The sequence below is a fragment of the Malus domestica genome, chromosome 10 (genome assembly GCF_042453785.1).
Source record: "Malus domestica chromosome 10, GDT2T_hap1".
In the NCBI taxonomy this organism is placed as follows: Eukaryota; Viridiplantae; Streptophyta; class Magnoliopsida; order Rosales; family Rosaceae; genus Malus; species Malus domestica.
The window spans coordinates 32,886,712-32,899,075 of record NC_091670.1 but is presented as its reverse complement, the minus strand read 5'-3'; positions in this window follow the sequence as shown (position 1 = coordinate 32,899,075).

Here is a 12,364-nt window from a genome sequence, read left to right as displayed (position 1 = left end):
TCCATAAAGAAAACACAAGTGGGTTGCTTGAAGCAGGCTTGGAAGTTACGAACAGTCACATGTTAGATTTGCTAACTTCGCTGGCATAATCATTGCCTCTCTCTTGTTTCTGCTTGAAAATATGGACCTGAGTTCTCTGCCCTCCCATTTCTTATGCATTCATATCCCTTCTTATTTATGCGGTCACAGTTAAGTCACGTTAACATTTTATATTACTATAGTTGTTTGTCTTATTATCCCTATAAAAAAATCAATATAAAATGTTGACGTGGCTTAACCGTGACCGCACAAAATAGGAATGGATGAGAGTGTATGGGAACTGGGAGGGCAGAGAGGCCGGGTCCTGAAAATATCAGATCATCTCCGAGGGTTATAGGTCATGTTTAGCTCTAAAATTAATAAAATCGGTCTCTAATCAAGGAGTTGAGGGAAATCAAACTAAGTTTGACTCCAAGACGCTAAGTTTGGTTAAAAAAAATGATAAAATATAGTCCTGGACAATTGGGGATGGAAAAATTTAGTCCTAAAATCATTTTTAAAATATTAATTTTTAGAGAACTAAAACAAAGCCAATGACTGCATTTAGCCCTCTATGACTAAAGATGACCTTAATAATTAGAGTGTGGAGGTGACTTTGGTATTCTGTTTTGATCTTATACGCTCTTCTACTCAAACTATGTCTTCTGAGTATTTTTATATTTTATTTAATTCAAAGACAAGAAATAAAAATGGAAGAGGTAATTCACTCCTCTCCGCCTAATTTCGATTGTTTTTGGGGTCAAAATCCCCTCTATTGCTTTTATCAACAAACAAAGGACAATTAATCAAACTTTTCACTTATAAATGTTCCAAGTATGAAGCTTATTTTATTCAAAATTCAAGTTTTGAAAACAAAAGATCACAACTTAGGTTGCATCTGTATTTTAATGGGGTTTCTTTTTGGCACACCCTCATAATTCAGACCCTTAATTTTCTTTAATTTGTTTAAATCCAACACAGATAAAAAGAGTAAGACCGAGGTACAAATGGTACGGAAATATCATTTTCCTTCCTAATTTCTGTAATCATGTTACTCCTATATCATTATATGTCATAATGCAACTTTTTTGCGTGTCTTCTCGGTCTCTGAAATGATGGATTGTCGTAACAAAGTCACCAGCTAATATATATATATATATATATATATACACACCCACATACATAAAAATATTTTTTAAAGTCATAATGCAACTTTTATCCTTGTTGTTCATTTTATCTTTTAAATATTGAATCGTTCTTAGTAGAAAAATAGAGTTAACATTAATCCAATTGGAGGAATTGGTCCCTTAATTAAAAATTCATTACCACTGGTCCCTCAACTCATCAAAACGTGCAATTATGGTCATTTTCATCAACTATATTAGAACTTCCGTTAAAACGAGTCACGTGTCATGCACGTGAGTGTGAGAACCCGTATTTTTCAAATGAGTGTGTATATATATGTTTGTAACATACTTGACAAATCCCGAAACTACTGAGCACCGGTCAACGTTATACCGTCAAGGACCCAGAAGAGTTTCCCTCCAACCAGGAGACCAATCACAGTGCGACACGTGTTGACATCAGAAGCCAATCATAGGGCGACACGTGTCAACATCAGAAGCCAATCACAACACGACACGTGTCAATGTCAGAATGAAACTAGAAACTCTCTTCTATAAATAGAGATCATTCTCTCACAATATTTCCTAATGTCATTTGTACTAAATCATTCACTAGTACTCACTAAATGAGAGCTTGAACCTATGTACTTATGTAAACCCTTCACAATTAATGAGAACTCCTCTACTCCGTGGACATAGCTAATCTGGGTGAACCATGTACATCTTGTGTTTGCTTCCCTGTCCCTATCCATTTACATACTTATCCACACTAGTGACCGAAGCAATCTAGCGAAATGTCACAAACTTAACACTTTCTGTTGGACCAAAGTCCTCGCTGATTTTGTGCATCAACATTTGGCGCCGTCTGTGAGAACGACACTTATTCCCACTCTCATCAGCTTTGTCAAGCTGGTTTCCACCATTCGTACACTCTCTTTTAACTAGGCATCTCTCTCCAACATTGGGAGCAAAGGAAGCCACATCACACAGAATGATACCCCTCTTGCACCTAGTGCGAAGCAACGAAAGAAGGAAGGAAAGAGGGTTGCTCTTCAAGCTAAAGTCGATGAGCTAGAAGCTCAAAACAACAAGATAGCAATGAAGAATGAGGTCATCCAGAGCAGTATGAGAAGCTTTTTGAGACGTTCCACGAAATTATGCGTACTCAAACACGCGAGCTTGTTGCCCCTATAGACATCAACCATCATTTGGGTGCCCCCCAACACGGAGGGTCACCTTTATTCGACATGTGTATCCCTGATGAGGAGCGAGCTAATCATCAAAACATTGATCAACATGAGACTTCTCTTAACCCAACTGCTTCGACCCGAAGCAGGAGAAGTGGAGGAAGACACCTCATTGCAGAAGGGTTGGAATGATCGAAAGCCGTTTATCGTGACTGCCGAGACTTCCTAAAACAATGTCGAGATAATCCCCTCCACATATGCTCGAAGGTCAATGACCCAAGGGTTATGAAAAACTTGGTCCCCTCCCACGACCCAGGCCAGCTACCAATCTAGGGAAGGAACGACATGTCCTAGAGGAACATGAAGGTACAATGGATTCTGAGGTATTCCAACAGACTCGTCCTAGAAGTCAGTACGGCGAGTCCAAGGAAAAATCACACGCCCTTGCTCAAACTTTCCTACTTCAAAGAGGCGATGGAGACTTACGAAAGAAAATCCCAGTGGTACATGACTCCACTCAAGACCCCCTTGTCCTACAGCTCCTTGAGGAAGTAAACAAGTTGAAGGCCGAACGTCAGGCCGAGATACCTGACTGAAACCAACCCAGGCCTAGCCCTCTCACAAGGAAGATCCTTGGCACCTCCTTCAAGCGAAAACAAAACAAAAACTTGGTTTACAACTCTATACTGGAAGAGATGACCCAATTGAACACCTTAACCTCTTTGAGTCCACCATGGCATATCGGATGCACACCGACGAAGAGCGATGTCTTCTCTTCCCCTCCACCTTCTCTGGTGGAGCTCTAAACTGGTATTGCCGTCTTCCACCTGAGACAGTAGATTCATTTGACGAACTGAGGAAACTGTTTGTCTCTCAACACATCTTATAGACCGATCGCTTGCATTCTGCAGATGACTTGTACACTATTTTCCAGAAGCCGGACGAGTCACTACGAGAGTATGCTGGTCGTTTCAGCCATGAGTATTCTCGCTGCGCTGTGGCAGATGACAAGACCATCCTCAACGCCTTCACGGCAGGCCTAAGTGATTGTTTCTTCAAGTACATGATCAATGCCAACACTTGGAAGACTTGCTCTGAGGTGATGGCACATGCTTACAACCATGCTTCCGCCGAGGCAAGGACATATCAAGGGAAACCCCCCACAACCACCCCTTATCAGCAAGTAGGGAGTGGAAGCTAGATCCAACCAAATGAGAAGACCTCGACCTTCCAAACGGTAGTGATGCTTCCCCCTGCCTTACTTAATACTTTGCCAAGTCAACAGACATATTAATCTTAAGGCAAAAGGAAAGATTTCCATCCTCACCAGTCTTATTTTAGTAAAAGAAGTAAAGGACACTACCGCGATAACCAAGGGTATGGCCATGTTAATCCCCGACCCCAGGCAGTCAACACAGTGGGTCAAACACGTGTTAGGACAGCCTCTACCTCGAGGTATGAGGCATACATACCTTTGAACGCCACATGCGTGGCCATTTACCCCAGCATAGCACACTTGATACCGAAGCCAAAGCCGAGGCACCCGGATTACAAGCCTACGAAGAACACGGGCAGGTTTTGCTGCTACCACGAGCATAACAGCCGTGACGGTGAGAAGTGTATCACCCTTCGTGATCATATTAAAGCTTTGGCACATGAAGGAAAAATTGATCAATTCCTCATTCACCCTCCAAAGGGTAACCGTAACCAACGCCAGGTAAATGTGATATATTTCATAAGTGGTGGCACACCCATATCTAAATCTTCCAACAGGGCCATGAAAAATAGTGAACGAGTTTTAAGGTTTGGCCATCAAGTGTTTCACGTGAAAGACATCAAGGGAGGTAAGTATCAAAAGCCTAACTAGGATCTAATATGTTTCTACCCTGAGGAAGAAAGATGTATCATCTACCCTTACAACGACCCACTGATCGTGGAAGCTCACATAGCCAACTTTAAAGTACGATAAATCTTGGTAGACACGGGGGCTTCAGTCAATATCATGTTTGCTGAAGCTTTTAGGGCACTTAATGTAGCTGAACACTTGCTCGACCGCTCGATTTCCCATCTGATAAGCTTCTCCGGTGATATCGTGCAACCTTTGGGGGGCATACACTTACCTTTCACCATTGGTACAAGCCATTACACAGCTACCATTACCACTAACTTCCTGGTAGTTGATTGCCCAACGGCATACAATGTCATCTTCGGACGCACATGCATCAATGATCTCAAGACCATGGTATCTACACATATGTTATTGATGAAATTTTCAACCCCCTATGGCAATGGTTACATCAGAGGAGATCAACTTAGTGCACGATCATGTTACAACACTTCGATCAAGCAACAACACTTGTATGTGCCCAAGGAAACCCTTTCTATACATGACTAAGTCATAAAGACCAGCCCAGACGAAACCAACTTGGTTCTTTATGGTGGCAACAGTCAACCTGACGATCCCCGATATGACTCTTTCACCCAACAAGCACAACCCGCTGAAGAGTTGGAGAATGTCTCTATCTCAAAAGATTATCCGAATTGCATGGTGAAGATTGGTACCACCTTGTCACCACCCATTCGGTTGGCATTGATCTCATTTTTACAAGAGAACATTTCGGAGCTTCATGAATGCTTACTCAGGATACAACTAAATCCTCATGAACCCTCCGGACCAAGAACACACAACCTTCACTACTGACAGGGGTCTATATTGCTATAAAGTCATGCTCTTCGGCCTAAAGAATGCAGGAACGACTTATCAGAGACTGGTCAATTCAATGTTCGCCGAACAGATTGGGAAGAGCATGGAAGTTTACGTTAATGATATGCTAGTCAAGAGTAAACATGCTGACCAACACATCACCAACCTATTTGAAACTTTCACCATTCTGAAGAGGTATCGAATGAGGTTGAACCCCAACAAATGTGCCTTCGACGTAGGCTCTGGCAAATTCTTAGGCTTCATGATAAGCCAACGAGGCATTGAGGCTAATCCCGAGAAGATCAAAGCAATCCTTGACATGAAGGAACCGGTAACTTCAAAAGACATCCAGAGCCTTACTGGCAAGGTGGCAGCCTTAACTAGGTTTATCTCTAAGGTCACAGAGAGATGTGCTCATTTCTTCAAAGTACTTAAGGGAAGTAAGAAGTACATTACATGGACTGATGAATGTGCTGAGGCATTCAAGAACCTTAAAGACTACATGAGTAAAGCCCATTTACTTTCCAAACCTAAGGTTGGTGACACTCTCATTATCTATCTGTCGGTATCCGCTTCAGCAGTAAGTTTTGTTCTCATTTGAAATGATGGTAATATCGAACGACCTGTCTACTACCCTAGTAAGGCCTTACAAGATGTGGAGACACGATACTCCAACATTGAGAAATTGGCTCTAGCATTGGTCATGTCTACTCGAAAACTTTGCCCTTACTTCCAAGCACACTCCATCATTGTGCTTACTAATCATCATATTCGACAAATACTCCAAAGTCCGGACACTTCCGGGCGAATGATCAAATGGGCGATAACATTGGGTGAGTTTGACATCTCATACCAACCAAAACCAGCTGAGAAGGGCCAAGCAGTGGTAGACTTTATCGCCGACTTCACATATCCTGTTGACATTGTTTCTATGCCTAAAGAAGTGGTTTCATTACCCTCGGAAGCTCATAAAATAAAACCAACAGCCCCAACATGGAGTTTATATGTTGATGACTCATCCAACCAACAGGGTTGTGGAGCAGGACTAGTCCTTACAACCCCTGACAAAGTGGCGATGAAGTATGTTCTTCGTTTCAAATTCTAGGCGTTGAACAATGAGGCCGAATATGAAGCCCTCCTAGCATGCTTACGTTTGGCCAAACACCTTAGGGTTAAACGAATTGATATATTCAGTGACTCCCAATTAGTGGTTAACCAAGTCACCAACAACTTTGACGTTAAGGATAGCTCCATGGTAGCATATCTGGCACAAACACAATTGTTGCTCAAGCACTTTCACTACCAGATCACCCAAATTCCTCGAGCGGCAAACAGTCATGCAGATGCTTTGGCTCGCCTCGCCTCGGCGGTAGAAGACAAGATTGGGAGAAAAATTCAAGTCAAATTGTTGGCAGCACCAAGTACCATAGTTGCGGAAGTATGCAACTTACAACAAGGAGATAGTTGGATTACCCCGATTTATAGATTCCTTGCTCATGACACCCTTCCAAATGACAAAGTCCAAGCTAAACAGATTCGATACAAGGCTACTCGTTACTTGATCATTAATGACCAACTCTACAAGCAGGGTTTTAACCTACCATACCTAAGATGCCTTACGCCCGCAGAGACGGAAACTGTCATTCGAGAAATATATGAAGGAGTCTGCGGAAATCATGCTGGATCTCGATCCCTAGCACACAAGGCTTTTTGTCAAGGATATTACTGGCCAACACTCCACCAAGATGCCATCAGAATATCCTGCTCATGTGATAAGTGTCAACGCTACGCAACTATTCTTCATTCCCCTCCCGAGCCGCTCACTCTTATTATTAGCCTTTGGCCCTTCGCCCAATGTGGACTTGATTTGATCGGTCCAATGCCTGCAGGGAAGGGCAAGGTTCGCTATGCAATCGTTGCAGTTGACTACTTCATAAAGTGGGTCGAAGTAGAACCATTGGCAACCATTACTGAGGCAAAAATAGAAGACTTCGTATGGAAGAACATCTTTTGCAGATTCGGCATTCCCAATGCGATAGTCACTGACAACGAGCAACCGTTCGACACCAATAAGTTCAGGATGTTCTGCTCTAAGTTCAACATCATCTTATGTTTTGCCTCCCCAGCTCATCCACAGTCTAATGGACAAGTTGAAGCCATCAACAAAATAATCAAGCGAACTTTGAAAACCAGCTTGGATAAGGCTAAAGGTTGTTGGCCATAATATGTACCCCAAGTTTTTTGGTCATACCGCACTTTGTATCGAACATCAATAGGAGAAACCCCATTCTCACTTGCCTTTGGTACAGAAACAGTTGTCCCAGTTGAGCTTGAGCAAGCAACGTTCCAAGTTCAGAACTACGTGTAAAGTGAAAATGACAAACAACTTACCCTCAACTTAGATCTAGTCGAGGAACACAAAAACCAGGCTCACTTAAGGAATGTCGCCTACAAGCAGCGCATCTCCAACTACTATGACTCAAGGGTCAAACCTCGTTCTTTCAAAGTGGAGGACTGGGTATTGAAGAAAAGATTACTCTGCGATAGAGTCCCTAGTGAAGGAACACTTAGTCCAAACTAGGATGGACCATTTGAAGTTGTTGGAATCAGTCGCCCTGGCTTCTACAAGCTTAGAAGCTCTGATGGCAAAACCTTTGGCCATCCATGGAACGCTGATCACTTGAAGTACTATTACAAGTAAACTCACATTGTACAAGTGTTAAGCTTCAGCCGTTCGACATCCCATGTAACGAAGACTATTTGGCATAAATTCAATAAAGAGGTGATTTAAATAACTCGATCATAATCCTCTTACATTCCTAGTAATGAAACACTCAGGTTCAAAGCTTCAACATGAATGCTTTCAACATGAAACAAAGTCTAAGTATATGTCAACAAGACTATACAAATAAACGAACAGCTTCATAGTATATTCATTCAATCATACATTCCAACACATTCATACATAAGCCAACTGTGCTTTGAAAGGGTTCAACATATTTTGTGTCATTCGACACTTGCTACAATGTGCCTAGATATATTGCCCTTATTCTCACCAACCAGGTGATGAAATGTACAATCTGTACTCTCCTTCATGCCACCAACCAGGTGTTGAAATGTACAACCCGTACTCTAATATCATTTGGCAACTTACCACTCATGCCACCAACCAGGTGAAGAAGGAACTCATCTTCATGCCACCAACCAAGTGATGAAATGTACAACCCGTACTCTAATATCATTTGGCAACTTGCCATTCATGCCACCAACCAGGGGAAGAAGGAACTCATCTTCGTGCCACCAACCAGGTGATGAAATGTGATGAAAGGTGATAAATGAACTCACTTTCGTACCACCAACCAAGTGATGAAAGCAATTCACCATTCATTCCACCTACCAGAAGACGAGTGGTATAACTTGTACATGTGAACTCCTAACATTCACAAATAATCAAAAACCATCAAGCTTGACAACTTAACTAGGGGAGCACTTATTCCCAACAAGAGTTATAGTCACCAACAAAGTCTTATTGCAAGCCAACAACAACTTCAGTGCATGGCATACGAAGATCAAGCTATTCAGCCATCTTGCATATGCTTCAAACATTTCCCCTCTGTAAAATTGCAAACACTACAATTCTCAAAAGCTTCACACACTCTTGATCAAGACAGTATAAAGCAAAACCAATTTATGGTGCCAACAAGAGCTTCATCAAATGAGTTCAACCACAATTCTCAAAAGCTTCACACACTCTTGATCAAGATAATATGAAGCAAAACCAATTTGTGGTGCAAACAAGAGCTTCATCAATAGAGGGCAACCACAATTCTCAAAAGCTTCACACACTCTTGATCAAGACAGTGTGAAGCAAAACCAATTTATGGTGCCAACAAGAGCTTCATCAATAGAGGACAATCACAATTCTCAAAAGCTTCACACATTCTTGATTAAGACAGTGTGAAGCAACACCAATTTATGGTGCCAACAAGAGCTTCATCAATGGAGGGCAACCACAATTCTCAAAAGCTTCACACATTCTTGATCAAGACAGTGTGAAGCAAAACCAATTTATGGTGCCAACAAGAGTTTCATCAAAGGAGTTCAACCACAATTCTCAAAAGCTTCACACACTCTTGATCAAGATAGTGTGAAGCAAAACCAATTTATGGTGCCAATAAGAGCTTCATCAATGGAGGGTAACCACAATTCTCAAAAGCTTCACACATTCTTGATCAAGACAGTGTGCAGCAAAACTAATTTATGGTGCCAACAAAAGCTTCATTAAAGGAGTTCAACCACAATTCTTAAAAGCTTCACACACTCTTGATCAAAACAGTGTGGAGCAAAACCAATTTATGGTGCCAACAAAAGCTTCATCAATAGAGGGCAACTACAATTCTCAAACCTTCGAAGCAAATTCAATTTATATGATTCAACCAAACCTTCGACTACTACAAAGTGTGGCTTGCATCACAATCTCTTGCTCAACAGTGTGGAAGCAAAATTTGTATATGTTGTCTCTCCCACATTTTCAAATTTCTAGTTTCCCAAAAAAATAAAATTGGGAAATTCAACAAAGCTTTATCAATGGAGGACAACTACAAATTCTCAAAAGCTTCACATTATCTTAATCAAGATAGTGTGAAGCAAAATCAATTCATGGTACCCAGCAAAAGCTTCAACTCCAAAGCTTCACCTGCAAAGCTTCAACACAAAAGCTTAATCAATGGAGGACAACTAAAAATTCTCAAAAGCTTCACACTATCTTGATCAAGATAGTGTGAAACAAAATCAATTCATGGTACCCAACAAAAGCTTCAACTCCAAAGCTTCACCTACAAAAGCTTCACCCATAAAAGCTTCACCAACAAAAGCTTCACCAACAAAAGCTTCAACTCCAAAGCTTCAACTCCAAAGCTTCACCATCAAAAGCTTCATCAATGGAGGATAACTACAAATTCTCAAAAGCTTCACACTATCTTGATCAAGATAGTGTGAAGCAAATCAATTCATGGTACCCAACAAAATCTTCATAATAGAGGACAACTACAAATTCTCAAAAGCTTCACACTATCTTGATCAAGATATTGTGAAGCAAATCAATTCATAGTACCCAACAAAAGCTTCAACTCCAAAGCTTTACCCACAAAGCTTCAACTCCAAAGCTTCACCTACAAAATCTTCAACACAAAAGCTTCACCCACAAAAGCTTCATCACAAAAGCTTCAACTCCAAAGCTTCACCTACAAAAGCTTCACCCACAAAAGCTTCAACATAAAAGCTTCATCCACAAAAGCTTGACCCACAAAAACTTGACCCACAAAAGCTTGACCTACAAAAGTTTCACCCACAAAAGCTTTACCCACAAAAGCTTCACCTACAAAAGGTTGACCCATAAAAGCTTCACCTACAAAGCTTTAAAATATATTTTTTTTTTCGGAAATTCGAAAATTCAAAAATTCGAAAAAAAAAAAAATAGAAAAAAAAAAATTGCCTAGGCCTTCTCTTCTTTGGGCCTAACAACTTTCATAATAAATATATATGAAGAAGGAGTTTTGGGCTACCACTTAGAAAGAAAATGCCTCATTCGTCAACTCCTTCGACCGGAGACTTGGGGAACTCCTACCATATGTTACTGCACCTTGATACTCGGAAGTCTCACGACCACTCAGTGACTTGAATTTTTCAAGTCTTCAAACGAGAAGTTTTCCTCACTCGGGAAATTAAGGGAGCACTACCTCAACCTACATCTTTCACTCACAAAGCTTCAACATACAAGCTTCAACAAAAGGAAAAATTCAAAGAATTTAATGAAGAAGGCCTTGGTGTATTTAACACAATACGTTGAAATGACGTAAAACTTGTTTATTGATATCTCCAATAAGTTACAAATATGTACATATACATGAATCAAAATAAACAAACAAGAGGGAGTCTTCACAAAGGTTGCTCAGGAGAAGTCTCAACAGTCGGCAAAACCCCAGAAAGAGGAGGCATCGAAGGTTGATTATTTAGAGCTTCATTATGCGGTATAGCCCCATAAGACAAAGGCAATAAATGCCTTTGGAACAAACCGACAAACCTCTGATGATCAAGTAAAATCTAACCATCAGATTCCTGCAGTTGGTCGAGCTTCCTCTTCATGTTTGTAGCATAATCATGTGCGAGCCTGTGCAACTGTTTATTCTCATGCTTGAGCCCTCTAATATCATGTTTGAGACTTATCACTTCAACCGCCAATGATTCAACTTGGCGGGTTCGAGCAAATAGACGTTGGGCCATATTAGACACAGAACCTGCACACTGAACATTGAGAGCCAAAGAAACCTTAACAGCCAATTCATTAGACCGTTTGGAAAGTAGTTTGTTATATTTGGGAGTGAGAAGATTTCTAGCCACCATCGCATCGGTCATATCATTCTTCATCATAGAGTCCCCAACGGTAAGAGGACCAGTAAGGGATAAGAAGGATGTGCGCCATTTGTTGTCTTGAGAAGGCATGGTTGCCTTTTCACCAAAGTTCAAGTCAAAACGACGGTCGGATGGGCCAGACATTCTCAGAAATGATGAAGGAGAAATGAGGTACAATAAATCTCTGAAGTAATGGGAAAATTACTACAAGTAATAACTCTCTGAATTTACTCTTTGCACACAATTGGTACCCTTATAAAAGAAAAGGCAACATGGACATTGGTTCAAAAATCGAAGAGGCACCACTCTCCGGATTCCGAAGAGGCACCACTTTCCACAGCAACATCAGTTCCTCGAGTACCACAGATAACTTTGCCAAGGATCTCTGACAAAGTTTAGACACCTAAATTTTGAAAATCCAGCTACCCTACTATTACCCACAAGGGTAAAGGAACAATACCAATGCTTGATAACTAGAAAGTTCCAATGTGTATCAACCTCCATGCTCCGTGGCAAGGCAGACTGACAAAAATGCCCAACCTTTACTCACATTCGAGAAAACACTCCCAACAAGATTGCTTGCTCAAAAATCGAAAAGGCACAACTCTTCGAATCTCGAGAGCCAGAATCCCAACAGGATTACGTGCTCAAAAATCGAAGAATCACCGCCCTCTGAATCTCAAGAGCCAGACTCCCAACATGATTACTTTCTCAAAAATCGAAGAGACACTGCTCGAGTCAGACTCCCAACATGATTGCTTTCTAAAAAATCGAAGAGGCACCGCTCTCCGAATTTCGAGAGCCAGACTCCCAACAGGATTTCAAAAATAAAAAATGCACTGTCCTCCGAATCTCGAGAGCCAGACTCCCAACATGATTATTTTCTCAAAAATCGAAAATACACTGCTCTTCGAATCTTA